Raw genomic sequence first — 6,112 nt, forward strand, 5'->3', positions numbered from 1 at the left:
AACAGTGATGCTCCCTCACCATGAATGCATATATAAACATAATAATATATAATATATTATGTATTTTTTTAGGTTCCATTGGTGGTTTTTGACAAACCAGTCACAGACAGAGCCAGAAAAGAACGAACAATGAAAACATTTCATTCCAGGAATTTGACAAACTTCTCCCTGGCACTAGGCGGGGGACAACTGGGGTCTGGCTGGGAGTCAATCGCTGCATTCACAAACACTTCCAAATCCCAGCTTCAAAAACGCAAAGAGAAAAAAAGTCACAAATAAGGCTGCGGATCATGGCAAAAAAGCGTGCAAACCCCAGTGTAAGCCTCACTAAATCTCTCATGTAACATCCCCAAAACATAATGCTGGTGTGCTATCATGTATCCGGGTGAAGGAGGGAGGGGGAGGGGGGGGGGATTCAGGGTTATCTTTCATTACCACACTGCCTACTAGCGACTAGTTTGTAGCTGAGAGGCAGTGACCACATGAATAGGTGCTCGGACATTTGGTCGCCGGTCAAATGGTGACAGAGAGTTTACTGTTGAAGCCAGCTCTCAAAATTATACTCATAAGAGAGAGTGAATATCTAAGAGAGAGAGAGAGAGACAGAGTTTAATATCTAAGTACTGTTTAATATCCAAGTGAAAAATGGGCAAACTATGGCATTTTAATCCAGCCCGCCGATGTTGTCCAAATAATGTTTTTTTTGGTTTTTATTTTTTTCCCCCCAAGATGGTGCAATCACGCGGAATCCAGTGGCAGTAGCTCTGTCCACTCTTATTAGTTTTTTTGTGTTTTACAGCCCCTCTATCTTTTTTTAAATAACATTTTAATATTTTTTAATACATTCCTTTTTACTTGACTTTTTACTTTAACTTTAATGATGAGTGATGAGTATGTTAATACTTGAGTCCTTTTTTCTGTTTACGTTTCATATGTACTGTTAACGGATGCACTTTTTTAATTGTATCGTATCTTGTGCTGACCCGGCCCATCTGTCAAATTTTTAAAGTCAATGCGGCCCCCGGGCCCAAAAGTTTACTCACCCCTGAGTAAAGTATAAAGTACCGATCGAGAAAAAATAAATGGTAGCAATAAGTTATTTCTGCCCTTTGCTCGATTCTCATCTAACATCCGTCATAGGTCACTCCAAAGTCATGTCTTTTCGCTCCTCAATACGCAAATTGCTAAAGCAGTCCTCGCCGGGAGATTCATGGAAGACACTTACTAATGACGACGGGTTGCTTGGAGAACCTCGAGGATCAATATCAGTCCCGGCATACATTAGCAGTTGTTAGCATCTATTGTCATCAGGGGGCCGAAAGGCTCCTCCTTGGAATAAAGTGTCAATTGAATCGAGTGTGAATGCCACCCAAGTAAAAGGTCATAGACGGGAGAAGTAATAGTGGTTTTATTTGAAACCAATAACTAATTGAAAGGATTTGAATGTTTCAATGGAAAAAAAATCATGTATTATATGAAATACAAGTGCCTGATTCTTCTCAGAATTCTCAGACCTTTTGACCTTTGCTTTAGATTAAAAGCAAATGTATTATAAAGTGAAATAAAACTGAACAGTACTTGATTTTTTTACCATACCAGTAGAGGGTGCCACACTTGATTTTTCAACTTCTACTCCAAAAAGTCATTAAAAAACAAGTAACAATACAACTTAAATGATTATTATGTAATTAACGAACAACAGTCAAATGTATTTACCTCCAATTCATGTTTAAATCATGATTCTATTCTCAAAATACTGCTCTGATTTTATTATGTCTTTTTCTATGTCTGTATTCTCACCCTCTTGCGACTGTGACAACAAAACTTCCCGAATACAAGAAGAATAAAGTTATCCAATCCAATCCATTTGACTATATTGTAAGTAAAGAACTACAGTCAAATATATTTACCTCAAATTCATGTTTTAATCATGATTCTACTCCCAAAATCACTCTTATTTTCCCAATTTTTATTTCTACCCACCAAAAACTCCAAATAACCACTTGACTAGCGTTTCTCCTTGTAAAAAAAAAACAGCCAAAGCAACAAGTAGCGCTTTAAACTTTCAACCATGTGATCAATTTAGCCAATCAGCAACCCAAAGAAGGTCACTCACTTGTGGAAAACCCATTTTCTGAATCCCCAAAGTGTACCTAATCTAATCCAAGCATCAGAACAAACACAGTACTATTCACATCAACCAAGCAGCCGCATCCGTCATTCACCGTCACCCACACTTGGGCCGAGCCTCCCAGACTCCTCCGGCAAGGTTGCCCGGCGAGATTAAGGCACGAACGAGGTGCAATATTGACAAGGCCAACCCCCTTGTACCCGCAATGTCTCGTTGACGGACGGGGTGGAGGTCATATGTCAAAGTGACTCGCTTACAAAGGCTACCGTGCGGCCCGGGCCAGATAGGATTAACAAACTCCTCCTCGGGGGACACCAATGTTTACCCGGCTTGGCTGGCGGAGGACCTTGATGGCGGTAACTCACACTAATGGCTTACCTCTGACCACAATGAGCGTACAACTAAATGAGCACTGAATCACTTTGTAGGAGCATACTTCATATTTTACCTTGTCTTCAATAATATGGCTCTGATAAGGTCTCAATTATTTGCAAAATGTATTCATGTGTATATATTTTCTGAATGAATATAAAGATGGTTCCCCATTTCATCCAAATGTTCTGAAAACAATAAAAAAAACTGTTAATTTGTGTTGAAGATATAATATTTATATATTTTTTCTCTAAATGGATTAAAAGAACTGGATTAAAAGCCCTGAATAATCAGTATTTCATAGATCTAAAACAATTTTTATTTTAGCTTTTTTTTAAATATATTATTAGATTTTACAAAATAATTTTTGAACTAAAAACACAAAAAAAAAATTTAAAAATACAATTATGGATTAAATTAACTGGATTAAAATTCCAGAAAATTCAGTATTTTATACATCTAAAACAATGTTTATTTTAGCTTTTATATATATATATATATATCATTAGATTTCCCCCCGAAAAATCGGACTAAAAAGACAGAAAAATAGATTAAAAAATTACAATTATTGATTTAAAAGGGGGAAAAAAAATCAGAAAATGTAATATACATCCATACTCTTCATTTTATTTTTTATTTACCCCAATGAGTATCCTTCATATAGATGGAGGCACCCAATGGCATGGTTATATCCCCATTCAGACGACTTTAATATTATAATGTACAGTTAAAAAAAGAATGGTGAATGTATATTCTTACACTACGATTGGTGTCATAGTTCCACTGATCCCCTCAGGGCTCCCCCGACATATGCGGCAACCCCTGCGGCCATACTTTGAACACACAAGCTCCCCGATTTAACACCAGACAACTCCTTAGATCACCAAAATACAAAATGAGGATGATATAGTGCAAACCAAACTGAAAGAAGGCCCATTTTTTAATACCTGACTGAGTCAAAAAACACTATAACTAAAGTAAATGCAAATAAAAAGGTGGTCACGTGTGGTCGAGGGCAAAGGACACTTTCCACACAAAAAAAGTCATGATTTATCAATAAATAGCATTTACAGGACAGTCTTATGTTTCGTTGAAAAGCTTCCGGCAACACTTGGTCAACTCAGTATTTGTATAAACTGAATAAGTATGAGCATTATAGTAAAAGTTGCTAACTTTGCATGATTAATCACCTCACATGGACGAAGCAAGCTACTCTAAAGCCAAAAAATAAATGATCCTTTATATATATTCTAGTTTTAAAAAGCTTCTCATAGTGTGATTGAACCAAAAAACGCTGCAAAAATTAAAATAAAAAAGGAGTTAATGACGACCATATCCACTCCCCACAGGGCAGCTGAAGCAGGTGCATCCCTCCATCCCATAATGCCCAAGACAGGTTTGCCTGCTTACCTGTACTCTCTGCAGATGTCACTTCGCAGCCGCACTGCGGATGCAAGCGAGGCACGTCCAAAAAAAAAAAACGAAAAAAAAAACAAAGCAATCACCCTCTTATTCCCCGAGAGAGAATTCGGGGAAAAAATTGAAAATCTTGTCATAAATCCTGGCAATTCCGCTTTCAATAATCCACACTCCCAAATAATACTTTGGCGGGCTTGAATCAGCAAAAGCAGCGTCCTTCTTCCTTTCCCCGGTCAGCCGGAGCTCACCACGCCGCTCTGTGTGCACTCATAGCCGGCCGCCGCACCTGCCATGCCCGGGCGAAGAAGCGCGGGGGAGAGATGGAAGAGGAAGAGGAAGGGAGGAAGTCGGAGTTTGGGATGCTGCTCGGTGCGGCGCTCGTGCTCAAGTGACGCTCGAAGGGGGGGTGGCAGGCAGGCAGGCAGGCAGGCAGGCTGGCTGGCTGGCTGCAGCAGAGTGGGAGTGGGAGTGGGAGCAAAAAGGAGGAGGAGAAGAAAGAGGAGGAGAAAGAGGTGGTAAGAGGAGGAAGGGGGATGCCTCCGAGTTGCCCGCTTTTGCCCTTCACACTTAAGGAGGACGACGCACTGAGTAAGCCAAGAAAAAACTACCCGAAAAATCCTCCTCCCCATGTGCACGAACCTCATTTTTCTCAAGATGAAAAAATAAGTGAATAAAAAATAAAAGAGAGGCACAAGTTTACTAAATGAGCCCCCCAAGATCACATTGCTATATACAAAGACAACATGGCTGTCGCAAGGTTTGATTCTCATCTGAATCCTTCTCAGCGGCTGTTTTTTGATGAGATTTTAATTGCTTCAGGGGTGTGTACAATTAGTCCAATTAGTATTCAAGCGCCCTTCTTATGTAATGTGCGTTAAAATCTATGGTGGTGAGGGCAAGAAGCACCTTTAAATTGGGTGAAATCTGATTAGAATATCTTCGATTTGTTGCTGCTGGGGTCTTTTTTGGGGGGGTCTTGAGTATTCAATGACTTCCCTCCCTCCTTTCCAATCCCTCCCCTGCTTGTAGAAAGCTCTCATGGGGACTGCTTGTATTTGAAACTCTGCACCAGAGCGCTCCCTACAGGCAATTTAAAAACGCAGGATGCAGGGAAAATGTATTTTAACAATGATTTGTATAGTAGTTGTGTTTATGTAGTTTGACGTGTAGTACTTGTTTTACTATCTATTATTATGTATTTTTTCCGTATAAATTATTGTTTTGTATTGTATTCTTCCACTTCTTTCACATTTATTCTTATGCTTGATCTCTCATCTCATTTTCTGAACTGCTTAATGGTCACTCGGGTCGCAAGGGGTGCTGGAGCCAATCGCATGGCACAAGGAGACAAACAACTATTCATGCTCACACACATAACTATACGCAATTTAGAGTGTCCAATTAGCCTACCAAGCATTTCTTTGGAATGTGGGAGGAAAACAGAGTACCCAGAGAAAATCCACACAGACCCGGGGAGAACATGTAAACTCTGCACAGGTGGACCGACCTAGATTTGAACCCAGATCCCCCAATGTGAGGCTGACCCGGAAACCACTAAGTATTTTTCAAATAAACTAGTCATTAATAAAACAATTGGACATCCTATTGAATAGGAGGTGGGCAAACTTTTGGGTCCGGGGGCCACATTGACTTTAAAAATGTGACAGATGGGCGGGGTCAGCAAAAGATACGATACATATAAAAAAAAGTGCATCCGTTAACAGTACATATGAAACATAAACAGAAAAAAAAGGACTAAAGTATTAACATACTCATCACTCATCATTCCAGTAAAAAGTATAACGTACAAAGTAAAAAGGAATGTATTAAGAAATATTAAAATGTAATTTAAAATAGATAGAGGGGCTGTAAAACACGGAAAACAAATAAGAGTAGACAGAGCTACTGCCACTGGTTTCCGCGTGACGGCGCCATCTTTGGGAAAAAATGTTAAAAAAAAACATTATTCGGACAACGTCGGAGGGCCGGGGTAAAAATCCTAACGGGCCGCATGTGGCCCGCGGGCCGTACTTTGCCCACACTCTGATGTAAACTCTGCACAGGTGGACCGACCAACATTTGAACCCAGATCCCGCACTATGAGGCCGACCCGCGAACCATTCAGTTTGATATAGTATTAATAAGTATTTTTCAAGTAAAATAGTAATTAATAGTAATGTAGCGGATGCC

The 6,112-nt window shown here is 39.7% G+C and overlaps 1 protein-coding gene across 1 annotated transcript in view; it reads right to left on the reverse strand.

Moving 5' to 3' along the window:
• The window catches only part of plxna4 (plexin A4), a 186,645-nt gene extending 181,960 nt beyond the window's left edge, over nucleotides 1-4,685 (reverse strand). The window contains exon 1 of the mRNA XM_077709697.1: nucleotides 3,914-4,685. The gene's annotated coding sequence lies outside the window, so the exon portion shown is untranslated. The remainder of the gene's footprint in view (nucleotides 1-3,913) is intronic.
• Between the last annotated feature and the right edge of the window lie 1,427 nt (nucleotides 4,686-6,112).

This window comes from Stigmatopora nigra, chromosome 23 (genome assembly GCF_051989575.1).
Source record: "Stigmatopora nigra isolate UIUO_SnigA chromosome 23, RoL_Snig_1.1, whole genome shotgun sequence".
Classification (NCBI taxonomy): Eukaryota; Metazoa; Chordata; class Actinopteri; order Syngnathiformes; family Syngnathidae; genus Stigmatopora; species Stigmatopora nigra.